Genomic DNA, 14,922 nt, shown 5'->3' with positions numbered 1-14,922 from the left:
AAAAATTATTTGTTGAATTTTTACAAAGATGGATGCATCTCAATCAAAGATTATGCACACTGGTATATATGCAGTAGAAGCATATATAACACAAGAATGACCATTATTTACCTAAATATTGTCAGCAAACCTGCATCACTATCAAGGAAAACACTACTGTACACCCTTTGATATCTATTTTCCTGTATAAACAGGAGTTCCCTTGAAAATGTTCAATCATGCAATTTCACATTTGAATGGTTTATTTCCAGTATGTATCATAATGTGGCTTTTAAGTCATTATATTTGCATCTTGAAAGTACAGCTCTACCTAAATGTTATATTGCCAATGTCACATTTTGAATGGTTTGTCTCAAATATGTATTGCCATATGCCTCTTCAAAGCGCTGCTCAGTGTAAACATTTGATAACAAAGTCCACATTTGAATGGTTTATCTCGCGTGTGCACGATCATGTGCTTCTTTAAACCACTACTGTGCCTAAACATTTTATGACAAACTTCACATTCGAATGGTTTACGTCCAGTGTGTACATTCGTGTGCTCATTCAAATGTCTTCTGCGCGTGAACATTTTATCACAAATTTCACATTTGAATGGTTTATCTCCAGTATGTATTAACATGTGCGTCTTTAAAGCACTAGTTTGCGTAAACATTCTATGACAAACTTCACATTTGAATGGTTTATCTCCAGTATGTACTCTCATGTGCGTTTTCAAACCACCACTGTGTCTTATCAGTTTACGACAAACTTCACATTTGAATGGTTTATCTCCAGTATGTACATGCATGTGCTCCTTCAAATGACTACTCCGTGAAAACATTTTATCACAAACTGAACACTTGAATCGTTTATCACCTGTATGTATGAACATGTGCAGTTTCAAAGCACTATTCTGCGTAAACATTTTATGACAAACTTCACATTTGAATGGCTTATCTCCAGTGTGTACCGTCATGTGTGTCTTCAAGTGGAAACTCCGCCTAAACGGTTTATCACAAACTTCACATTTGAATGGTTTATCTCCTGCATTTTTCTCTATGTTCATCTTCAGCACTCTGTATAAACACTATCACAAACTTCACAATTAAAAAATCCAGAAATACTAGTAACGTTCCAACCCGTCGGAGTTACAAAGCGCAAAAATACAAGTAGGCCTGGGTTCCAACTCGTCGTGCCTGCTGTATTCATAATACCACACCAAACTCTATTCTTTGGGTTCAACTTGGATTAAGGCAACAGTTCGCAATCTCAAGAAATTGCGTGACCTTGACCGTGCAGTACGAAATAACTAGACAGGGGCCGGTATTGTATCAGTTTGAATTAGTGTGTGTATAATAGAGGATATTGATTGAGATAGTCATGATACATTTTGCAATTAGTAATACGTGAATAATAAGATACTACATAACTAAGTGACAAAGGCTTTTGTTAAGGGAAAGGGTCGATTCGTTCCGAAACCATTGCAGACTTGAGTCGATTCGACCCTAAGCCATTTCGGCCTGGTTCGTTGGATCCTCACTGTATTCACATTTTAATGCATTAATACATCGTGCACTTGTTCCTCAAGCAGCAGAAGAGAGTCACAGACCAGGTTCTTCTTCAAAAATAAAAACTTCTACGGGAAATAATTTCATGGAGACCTTTATTTTCACTTTTGAGGGCTGCTACGAGGGTCATTTTTCGTCATTAAGAGACCCATGTGACTATGACATGTATATGAAAAACATCAGCGCGGGGGCAAATTGTTTCGGCGCAAAAATTAAAATATTTTATCAAGACCAATTCTATATCTACATCGTGGATCGTGTAAATTTATCGTAATAAAACCATGTGGAGTTGACTGAGCGCGACTAAACAAATTCTTGAACGCAGTTATATCCATGTCGCCGTTGCACCAAGTTTGATGAATATTTCGTAACGTGTGCGTATCTACGCCGTTAAATACCGCCAAAATATTGCAATTATCTCTGATGACTTTTGGAATCTGCGTATATCGCTGAGTAACGTAAATAACGTCGGTATTTTTATGCCGGCCGCGAGAAAATATTCTAGCTGGATTAGCCTGTTTGTCCAACATTACATCATCGTATACGACCAAATTCTTTTTCTCTCCGTCAAGATCATCTACGGATGGCGCTTCATCTATATCTGTTATGAATTCTATAATATTTTCACTAATTTCTGACGTATTATCGCTAAAATCCTTCAAAACCTGATAACAACGTTGATCGTCAACCGATGGTGCAACCAAATATAACTTGTCCCATTTTAGCCATCTCATTATCAAATTTAGTAATAACTGCGTTTTGCCAGATCCGGATGGGCCGATTATTATCATTCTGATCGAATTTGGTAATGCCGCGTGATGTTTCACTTGTTCGCGTTTCTTCGTGGCTGAAAAATCAATTACATCCATGATATAATATATTATGGATCTATATTGTGTAAAATGTCGTACGCGTACTGGCACGGAGAATTTGTCTGAGGTCAGAACGCGCAACAATAAAAATGCAATTACAGGCACATGCGTTAAATGTGGCACAAAGAAATTTAGATTTGCTAAAAAAAGAGATATGGAGGTGACATTGCCGCAACCCTCGGAAAGTTCCCCGGATTACCCTGGGCAAAATATCCCGGAGAAAAACATGTTCCCGGATATAATTACTGCGGGCCAGGAACTCGATTAGATATCAGACTTGACGAAAATGATCGACCAAAATCCGGTGAAGATCCAATAAACGCTATCGATGATGCATGTTACGTTCACGATCTCGCGTATCGCAGCGGAGATTTTAGAACAAAGGCATCTCGCTGATGTAAAATTAATTCATGCTATAAACACCGTCCCTAATTAATCTCTCGGAGAAAAAAGCTGCAACGGGGTTCATCAAAGGTATGATGAAGAGTAAATTAATGCTCGGTGCAGGTTATAGATAATGGAGGAAATATATTATTCTTCGCGAGGATTTTGGCGAGGAAAATCTGCAATTGCTAAACTCGCAAAGGCCGCTAAAGTAAAAATACCCGTTGCAGCTTCTTGGTTATCAAAGCAAGCCGTATGGCAAATTTATCTTCCGCCGCCTAAGAAAATTCCTTATGCACATTTCGAAGTTAGTGTTCCTAATGAAGTCCATCAGGCCGATACTATGTTTCTTCCTCATGATGTCGTTGACGGAGTTACATACAAATATGTACTAACTATCGTTGATATTGCTAGCAGATACAAGGAAGCGGAACCATTAGCAACTAAAACGGCCAGCGAAATTGCTAACGCATTTAACAATATCTATTCGCGATCTCCACTAACCTGGCCAAATTTACTTCAGGTTGATCCGGGTAGGGAATTTCTCGGTACGGTATTATCACTTATGAAAAAAAATAACGTTAATATTCGACGCGGTCATGCTGGAATTCATCGAGATCAGGCTATCGTCGAACGATTTAACAAAACCCTCGCCGAGCGATTATTTGGATATCAATATGCACGAGAATTTATTACCGATGAGCGATCTCACGAGTGGGTATCGAGATTGCCCGGTGTCATTAACGCGATAAATAATGAAATAACACGAACAATAAAAATGAAACCGGCCGTCGCTATTACAAAAACAACTATACCAACACGACGAGATTTCTCAATACAGCCGGTATTAGGCAGTATCATAGTTAGATATTTGTGTAAACAAGGCGAAGCTGAAGGTGGCCGAAAAAGAGCAACAGATCCAATCTGGAGTGTTACTTCACATAAAATATACAGCGTGTTGAGGTCATCTGGAAGGCCAGCCATGTACACGTTAGATCCATTTGCTCCTCAACGCGGATTTACTTGAGAAGAATTACAAATAATTCCCGCCGATACTCAATTTCCACCAAAATCACTTAAGTAAAATTCGTCTTAGCTGAGATAATTTTCTAACTCTAGACACGGCTAAATAAACTAAATTTGACCACATTATTCTATCATCGACGATCCAAACTCGACATTCTATAGTTAATCCTTGAGAAGAATGTATCGTTGTTGCATAACCTAATTTCCACGGAGATTTTTCTGCATTTAGCATGTCATTGACGAATTAATATTAACATTAACAATATCATTTAGTACCAAATTCTTTTTTTCTCCACAAACAATCACATCAATGTTTTGTTTTCGAGTATCTGCCGGCCTATAACATAACGGTACTGGCAATGTTGGAAATTTCTCACAATGCAACTTAAATAATTTCGCCTGAAGATCATCACGAATTATTTTTCTGCTAGCGATGATTAGATGATCAGGACGCCATAAATCAAGAAAATCACTCATCGAAGTTTCGCTGATTACTTTTCTCATGACAGTACATTGAATTTCATCTATTTGTAATCGAATTAATTTTTTGAATTCTGTCAATAATTTATCCGTGGATCTGTAATCGGCGTCAATTTCTTCATAATAATCGACGGAATTCTTAAGCCAGTTATGTGGTGATTCACCTTTGATAGGATTTGGTTGGCCATGATCTCCGCACATTATCACTGCGGTATTGTTCTGCGACAGCCATGATAAAAATAATTTCAACGTGGGCAGATTTATTGTGCAAACTTCGTCGATGATTATGATTTTATTTATATATTTATCGCCCATCCGCAGAGGATCCCATGTACCACCGTTGTATTTGGAATAACTGTGATAAGTGCAAGATTTAACGCCGCGTTGTTTCATTTCTCGCGCTAATCTATGTGTTGGCGTTAGCACGATCATATCTGAATTTGAAAATAGTTTTATCGCTCTCGAAGTTTTACCACTGCCGCCGGGTCCGTTCAAGTACACAAATTTATGTCTTGAAATTGGATCACTCACAGAAACCTCCGTAGATATTTCTTCGATATCTCCGTGGTGAAATTCATCACGATCCTCAACATCCGCGTCTTCACAATAATCAAGAATATCTTCATCTTTTTTTCTCCAGGTGCACCATGGTCCATCTTCGGTAAGATATTTTTCTACCAAATGCAGATATTTACCATCGATGTAGAACGAATCTGTCGCTACTCGTGCTGCAATATCGGAGAATTTATTTATCATCGAAAGTAAATTGATACTTACGTAAGCTAGCATCGATGATCTTAAATGTGTATATTGAGGAGATTCTCCATCAAGATAACTAACTACGGTACCTAACTTTGAACCATCGACGAAAATATTCTCTCTGCCACAAAATACGCCTCTCGATGTTGTATCATTGAGAATAAAATCTAATTCCGCATCGTTCATGAATAATCTAACATGACGTCGTTTATGATCAACGGAGCCACCTTGAGTAAATTTACCTATTATTTTTCTTCCTATATCTTTGGCGTTATCACAGTCTGTCGGCAGCCACACCTCAGTTTGTTTTTTATACGAGATAATTGCCTCGCTGACCGTCAATCGAGTCAACATCGCAGAATCTAGCATATACTGCAATAGCGCTATATGGACCCAACGTCGTTGTGAGAAGTGTCTGCCGAACCAAATATAGCAGATTTTATGTAAATTATCTGCGAATTTGAACGATGTAACGCGCGCGAATCCCGTCAAAATGAAACTAGGTAATGGTCCGTTTATCGCAACTCGCGTCATTTCACTGCAGGGATGACCGTATTTAGCGAAGTATTCAGCAGCGTCGCCGTATCCTAGAAAACTTCCTGTATAACACGCGGACATATCGATGGATATCATATTTGTGAAATCGTATTTAGTATTCCATAATCCTCCGTGACCGTATTCAACGCAACTTTGTTGTACATCTTTGAGAAATTCGCATCGTACTGGCTTCCATGAATTTCTCTCCCTGGCAGCGTGAGCAGCAACAGACGGAATAGTAAAACAGTTTGCTAATAATTGCTCGGGATTTGTTGAATATTTATGCGCTAATTCGCTCATCGAGTCATGTAGAGATTTATTTCTGTAAATATCGCCGCGTGGTAATACAAATTGATCATATTTATCTTCGCTCGAGAATAACCAAACTGAAATTGGATCTGATTTACTTAATTCACTAATAAATTTAAATATGTCTTCCGCAAAAAGTTTAACCGTACGCGCCCGTGGAAATATCGTTACCGCGCTTGACCATGCATGAGAGTTATGATCAACAATTACTATCGACGATCCGCGAGATTTATACGGAGAATCATACAAAATTTCACCCGACAATGTTTTGACCGCGATGGGAAATTTTAACTTTCGTGATAACTCAGCTACGTCATTTACTGATGCACCATCAACGACAGTTCCTGCCCATGCATTTATTTTCGCTAATCTTAATTCGGTTAATCCGGATCCGCGTTTTGAATTTTTCATATGCTCTATTACGCGCTCGACAAAGCAATTTATTATCGAAGATTTCTTCATCGGAGGTAATTTTTTTACGTCCGGGTTATTATTCAGCAAATAAATTCCATAAACAACAGCGCTAACTGGATAAGCCTTAACGTAGTATGGTTTATCAATACCTAATAATAAGCCAGGCCGACTATTTGCATCAAGAATAACATTTTGTTTGCCCCCAATTACAGGATCTCGCTTATCACGAATAATCCATACGCCATTTGGCATTTGTACGATAAACTTTATTCCAAAGATAAATTTCTCATTAGGATGATTTTTCTTGATATAATCAATTATCTTCTTGGCTCGTTCATCGGTCATCGTATTGTCGATCGAATTTGTTTTCCAAGTTGACCAAGTATGAACCGCTCCATCCTTCAAAAATTCATCTTTGGCCTGATTAGCTTCAGAAATCTCATATTCAGCCTCATCAAGATCAAATAATTTCATATTATATTTTAGACAAATATCTAAATAATAATGAATCAATGCAAATGGTTACCAGTTGGCTCAACAAATTATTGTGATAAATCATGCAAGAGAGAATATTGTGGCGCTCATATGCAGGCAGTCCGTGAGGGAAGTTTAGGACCACAAAAATGTATGAAATGTCAAGTTGGAACGCGAGGAAAAAATCGATTATGCCTAAAATGTGGAGGAAAACGATATCGAGAACTAAAGCGACATTATGATAAAAAATCCATCAATGACGTAATAACTTGCGAAGAAGATTATCTTAATAGATTTCGAACAAATTATGATTTAAACAAACAGAATATTATATATGAATCCAATATTCAAGACTCACCAAATCATTGATGGCTACGAAGTATCTCAAGATGGCATTGTCAGGCACATCATGACAGGAAATCACGTTGGTACTATCAGCAATTTTGGATATCTTAAATTTACGGCCAACAAAGAGAAAAAAACTTATTCTAATCATAGATTTATATACGAGTGTTTTCACGGCCTTATCAAAGCCGGTCTTGTAATTGACCATATTGACGGAGATATTTTGAATAATAAATTATCCAATCTTCAGGCGATTACTTCTAGTGAAAATAGCTCACGCGGTAATACCGGCGGACGCAGAATATCCAAGGCAGTTAAATCAATAAATTTAGAAACTAACGAAGAAATGGTATTTCAATCAATGACAGCCGCAGGTAAATATTTTGGAATTAATTCAGCGTCGGTTCGACGAGCCGCAGATAAATTCTATAAATCAACGTTTTCATATAAATTTGGTATATGGATTGAATTCTCCTACATTCCAGTAATACTTGACGATTAAATTTTACTCACAAAATAAATTTACTTACAAAAAAAAATATTTTTTTTTACTCGATAAATATTTATTGAAGATATAATATTATAATATGAACGAAGAAAATATCACAAATATGATCGACGCTATCGAAGATTTGAAAAATAAAAATATAAATTTACACGCAGATCTAGATACGGATAAAATTATCTCTGAATATGAAATATTAGCTCAAAATAAACTCGACCATAGATACGTTCTGCCGTCCGAATATAAATTCATAAAGAAAATTCAATCAGCGATGTATCAATCATTGGCATCCGTCAACGAGATACAAATTAAGGATTTTGTAGCGTTATCTGCGGCCGTCGAAAGAATCAGATTGGAATTGTCTGAAGAATACGAATCAAGGAAAGTCATTAGTACTCGCGCCAGGCAATTAAAAAAATTAGTAAATGAAAAATAATTTACTGAAATTTCTTGATTTTGACTACCAACTACCCCGTCAAAAATAAGAAAAAATCAATATTTTTTTTACAAAATACAACAAAATTGTGCAAATTTCTTGATTTTGACTACCAACTACCCCAGAAAAATCAGGAAATTCTTCACTTTGCCAAATTAAATTTATCTTTTTATGTTTATTTTTATTTACTAAAATATTATTTTTTACTGAAATATTATTTTTTCGCTGAAATACAACGAAATGCACAAATTTCTTGATTTTGAGTACCAACTACCTCCTCAAAAATAAGAAAAAAATCAATATTTTTTTCACAAAATACAACAAAATTGCACAAATTTCTTGATTTTGAGTACCAACTACCCTCAAATTACTGAAATTCTTCACTTTGCTAAATTGTTTTTATTTTTATTTTTATTTTACAAATTAATTTTATTTTAATTTTTCACTGAAATATTATTTTTTACTGAAATACAACAAAATTGTACAAATTTCTTGATTTTGACTACCAACTACCCCCTCAAAAATAAGAAAAAATCAATATTTTTTTTTACAAAATACAACAAAATTGTACAAATTTCTTCGTTTTGAGGGGGTAGTTGGTAGTCAAAATCAAGAAATTCTTCACTTTGCTAAATTATTTTTATTTTTATTTATTTACTAAAATATTATTTTCACTGAAATATTATTTTTTTCGCTAAAATACAACAAAATTGCACAAATTTCTTGATTTTGACTACCAAATACCCCCTCAAAAATAAGAAAATTATGCAAATTTCTTCGATTTTGACTACCAAATGCCCCTTCAAAAATAAGAAATTTGTACAATTTTCTTGAGAATTAAAAAAAATCAAATTTATTTATTTTTGTACCGTATTTTATCTATTTTTTTAATGTTATTTTTTCGGTAGACAGGCTACGATTTTACTAACAAATTAATGCTTAATGTTTCTCCGCGAATGTCGAGTAAGCGTCCGTGTTGATCCGTTAACTTGAAATTAATTCTCGATAAATATCAATTATGACATCGCAGGTAAAACAAATTGACGGGTTCTTTTATAATCAGGTATCCCGGAGGAACATCCGGCGAGAACGAATATAAGACAAATCCTTGCTGCGCTCGTTCTGATACATCTGCGTCAATGTTATAACTACCGTCAATAATATCCGCGTGAAGATTAACCGCGACAACATTATTTATATTCACGATGATTGGTGAAATATGTCTTCCTTGTCCATCCGGATCATTGTCGTGCTTGAGTATCGATGCTGGCGGTAATTTTTTTCTCCACGCGGCAACTAATTTTGAAAATAATTCATCAACGGCGTCAGTGACGGATTTTCTCATCTCAGGTACTTTATATCCGGGAAATTTATAATTTGGTACCGTTTCGTCGGTCAGTCCGAAATTGGTCATAAACAAATCGCTATAATCTGCTATTTTTCTTCGGTTTCCCTTATCCTCTATATAGAGATGTTGCGGTGATTTGCCATCATCACTCATTTTATTTTTAATTACAACCTGAAATTATTCGCTGATTAATGTATTCCATATCAGATGCAAGCTGATTCAATATTTCTGCATGCGTAATAATTTTATCACATGAGATCAATATGTTAAAAATACACTCTTGAAAATATTGTCGTAATAATCGTAGCTGTTTTTTATGTTCTTGATTAATATCATCAACAATTTTGATAACATTTGACATATATAAACTAAATTCTTCTCCCTCATTCGAGAAAAAATGTTGCCTTATATTCCACCTTCCTCCACCATAAAATATAAATCTCCATTCCTCAAATGAAAATATGGAGGCTGCCGCGGATGTATAGGTTTTAATTTTATTTAATTCTTCTTTGTACGGCGGAACAAAATCGTGATAATTTCCTTTATCGGTGACATAATCAGATTTTTTAGGTTCTGGTGGAGCTGGTGGAGCTGGCGGTATATTTTCAGGCCAACCTAGCACGGACCTAATTGAAGATTGGTAAACATCGACGATATATGGTGATTTTAGCTCAATTATCGAAGTTAATGTTGGTTCGTGTAAAGATATTTTTATGCCAGGTTCCTTATCGCCGGTTACATTTATTATCTTGTAAATGAATTCTGTATTTATTTGTTCGATCTCATAGCTACCTGTTGGTAATCCAACCGTGATCCAGTCCGGAGTACCGTCGGGTTTATTTTTATTAGCAAATACTAATAAATTATTCGATGATAAACCACCAAATGATTCTGATCTGATATTAGGCCAATTATAATAAACACGCAACTGTGGTAACGCAATTTCGTTGACTGGAATTGGCGTTGGAAAATTAACGTTAAATTCTGGCTTAGTCGAGTTTGCCGATATCATTGTTGTTGTTGGCGGTGTTGTGTTTGTCACAATCTGAGATAACTCCGACATTATTAATATCGACAATCTTTAACATTAATGAAAATTCATAATCGGATATAATTCCGTCATTGAGACTTTCAGAAAGCAACGATGATAATTTCGAATGCGCGATCGTTGCTGTATTTAACTTATTCACGTACGAGGTCAATTTTGCGTTTGCGCACGAAGATATTTTTTTTTTGCAATAATACTAGCAACGCCAGCTATCGTTGTTGATGCAGAAACAGCGATAGTTACAACGACAGGAGCCATCATTGTTACTGCGGACAATATTATTCCAACGCTAGCAATGACCGCGCTTGTCGCATACACAGCCACGTCGATGGCAACTAATCTGCGTTGATATTTTTTTACCTTTGCCGAATATGTATCTACGGACAATTTCAGCGAATCTTGCCGTGAGCGCGCCTGATTATATCTATAATCGCTCATTATTAATTTCACGTCCAACTAAATGATGAAGGTATTTCAGCGATGAATTCCTCGCACCACCAGTAATCGGTTGGCGTAGTTGTGGCCTTGTCAACTGGCTCCAACTCAAGTACTTCTTCGAAGTCTTTCTCTAGCGGAATATTCAAGAATCCGATGTATCTATCGCTGATGTGACGCCATTTGTACTTTTTAGATATCATTCTGAATCTCACCTTGGATAACACGTATATTTGATACAGGCCCGTAATTGTCGCCTTGCACGTAAAAGTATTATTTTCTGGCGTCCATGTTGCTGATCCAGACATTGTTGTAAATGTTAAATTCATAAATTGACTCGGTATAACTGCTGGCGGAAATTTAACAAAACTCGTCTTAGTTATAATTCCAGGAATTAATACGTTGACTCCACCGAATAAATCAACGGAGGTTTTTAATTTCAGCTATTTTTGTATTAATTTCGGCAATGTTTGCGTCAAAATCACGAATTTCTCCGTCATACAACGACATATCAACTTTGTTGCGTATCAGCGCGTTAATATTAGTTATCAAATTATTCAGCGCAGTAACATCCTCGCTGACTTTCTTGACGGCAATAAATTCATTTACGTGCGCGTCATATTCGTCTCGCTTGATTATATCACCTATTTTGACATTGCTAGTTCTTAATTTCCCGTGCTGATCTTGAAAAATAGCGACATCGTTAGGATCTATTCCTGTTATCGATAGAAGATTATTAAGATCGTTCTTGGTTGCATATTTGGATAAATCAACATCGATGTCAGTTGGAATTTTTTTTATTCTATAGAGCGATCTTCCATAAATATCAACCATATTTATTAGATGTGTATTTAAGTAATGTTTTACGATATGGATCGGCTGCGCGCGAAATTGCATCAAGAACGTTAATTGATTCCGGCCCGCATATTGGTGGATCTGTTAATGTTTGTGTTGGCAACGTTGAATAATAAACCGGAACATTTAACTTTGATGTGTATTTGAGAAATTCCTTCGGCGGCGCTAATCCATACGAGTCAAAATAAATAGCCTCTCGCGGATTTATCGCGTACGCGACCCAGTGTGTTCCTGGGCCGATACTTGAATCGAGATTTATTATTCCGGTTTCGTTGATATTTGGTTTGTCAGGAAGTTGATCTCGCATAAATACACCTCTGAAGAATTTTATTTTTCTACGAGCTGCCTCGCTAGATAAATCTAAATTTGACATCGGAATCATGCTAACCTTAGGCCGCTTCCGTATTTTGGTAGTCCCAGGCGAGCGTCGCTTCCGTATTTCGGTCGTCCCAAGCGAGCGCCTCTTCCTCGTTTCGTTAACAATTCTCTGATTAGATTTATCGATGGCGGGATCGGACGTCCCTCCTCCAGGCGTCTCTCTGCTATTCTCTCCGCTGTTTGAAGAAGTCCACTTGCCCCTGGTCCACCTGCCAGGAACGGATTTATCCGATGATCCCGCGGTAACATGCTTAATAGTGGAACAATTCCGCCTTTTTTTTTTACCGTATCCACTGCCGTGCGTTTTACTTAACAATTTCTCCATCATTCCACTCCTCATAACTGGCCCCATCATCGCGGGAAGCATCATCTTTATCACATGAGGAGGTAGTTGTCCACCTTTTTTTTTACCGTATTTTCCTCCGGTTACTTTTTGTAGTACTTTACTACCTGCGTAACTCGCCGCGCCTTTTGCTATTATCGGAGCAGCGGCGGCTATAGCTGGAGCAGCGGCGGAAAATAATGCTGGAATTGCGGCTAATAAAGGAAAAATTCCACCAACTTTAATCATATCTTTGATGGCACCAGGACTAAGGCTAACGTGGACGCCTGAATTTGCCGATTTAGCCGCGATAAAATGTCCGTGTTGCGTCTTAGTTAACGATAATTTATTTGGCCCACCGTGAATTTGAGCGTTTTTTAACGTTAATTTTACCCCATATGTTTTCGTCATCGACGATTGGAGTTTTTTTTACCTGACTCGGAGTCAGAGTCACACTAACATGATCCTATGGCATTCTATATTGATTCGTTGATCTAAATTTAGATTACATTCTTTCTACTGGCGCGTCAATGACTCTCATTCGACCACTAACGCCTTCTAGAATCATCGTCTTATCGCTGAGTATCACCGCGTACGCTCTAGCGGGCCCACCTGTGTTAATTCTAGCTTTGAAGTGTATATCGACGACGGATTGTTTTATCAAATCGAGATGCTCCAATGAAAAATAATATATAGGGTAAAGTTTATTAAAATCTAACTGTGATATTTGTAATCCCGTATCAATATTTTGATCTCTCCCCATGTAACTTAATAAGCGATTATTAAATATCATATGGCTATGCCCTTGATCGTATCTGTTAGCGGATTGAAGAGCAATGAAAATATGTCTCGGCGCGGAGACGCCTTGCTGGGCTGCAATACGCCAGGTAAAATTACCGTTAATATTTACGTCGATAGAATCCGTGGATGTTGTTAGCCATGACATAATTGATTTACCGCCTTGCTCCATAAATGATATCAATTTTTGTTCTTCAAACATTGATGGCGATATCGCTGGCATCCAAAGGACAAATTTTTTCAGTATTACTTTACCATCGTCGCCACCTTGTCGCCAGATGGCACGATTGCTACCATTTCGAATGAAGGTAATTGTGTGTTTTGCTCCAAAAATAACTTTCCTAAAATGTCTACAAAATCCAAATACATGCGATAATGGAATCACGCAGGAGAATTCTCTGCGAGTTGGCGTCAACATAGCTTTTCGCGCCGCAAATCCGAGGTTGTAGTTGGGATTAACGCTGATGATCATATCTTCGACGTCAGCGTTAGCGGTATTAGCATGATTTCTCGGTTGCCTGATAACGTACGGATCATGATCAGGCTCATTACTATTATCTTTGGCGAACATCATACTGGGACCGGCCGATCTAGTAAAATCGTCCGAATATCTCGCTAGGCCAATAATTGTCGTAGCAATATCGACATCGCTGGTAATTGATTCGATTTCTCTTCCATCAATCATGTATGTGGCGCTCTTAAATAACGCCATAATACCATTATTGACAAATCCGATTTTGAAATTATCTGCGTAGAGGGTATCATCTGTCTTTATAATTTCCCCAGTAACTTCGATAAACGCCTCAGATGGAAGAAAATATCTTGTTGTGTCATGAACTTGAACTTCGACGCGATTGTCAGTATTAGGATCTACTGCGTAATACGAATAATATTGATAATCACGCACCGAAGTGTCCTTACTTACGGGTTCGTCCATGTCGAATGCTTCGTTAGATGCCCGTGCAAACATTATTATAAAGATTATCATCTAAAACGAAGACCACTTCCCGATGCAAAACTCGTATTTGCTAGTACTTGACGCGCTATTTCCTTGCCGACTTCCTGATTTACTAATTCCGTTAATTTCTGATTTGCCGCGCCGTTTATTATTTTACTGATATTGCTAGGCATCACGTCGGTACTAGGTAACTTGACCGGCTCAGGCGGCGGGGGTTTCTTTCCTCGACCTACTAAATTTAATAATCTACCCTTAACAAATTCAAAACCTTTACTAGCTAAATCACCAACACCAGAAAAAGTTTTCTCACCAACTTTCCTATGGCTTTCATTGCAAATTGTTTAGCGATAGGTCCAACTTTAGGAATAATTCTCGTGACAAAACTCGTAACAACATCGCCTAATCCGTTGCCGTGAACATATTTATATACGGGCAATCGAGAATTCACTACGCGAACCTGAGCTGGTCTGCGCTGATATTTGTGAACTATCATTATTTATTTACTATGATCTAATCGATGAGTTCGTCAATGAGATTTCTGTACACGTGCACGTCCATGATGCCACCGCGAAATAATCGTTGACAAATATCTGAAGCTTCATTGATTATTTCACGCGAGTTATTCCCGGCTCGTTTTCCTCCGATAAGTACCTCTAATCGAGATACGTCGTTGATAACACTATCTGGGC

This window comes from Sinohyriopsis cumingii, chromosome 14, assembly GCF_028554795.1.
Source record: "Sinohyriopsis cumingii isolate HCF-2022 chromosome 14, ASM2855479v2, whole genome shotgun sequence".
Lineage (NCBI taxonomy): Eukaryota > Metazoa > Mollusca > Bivalvia > Unionida > Unionidae > Sinohyriopsis > Sinohyriopsis cumingii.
Note: the sequence above shows the minus strand (reverse complement) of the source record.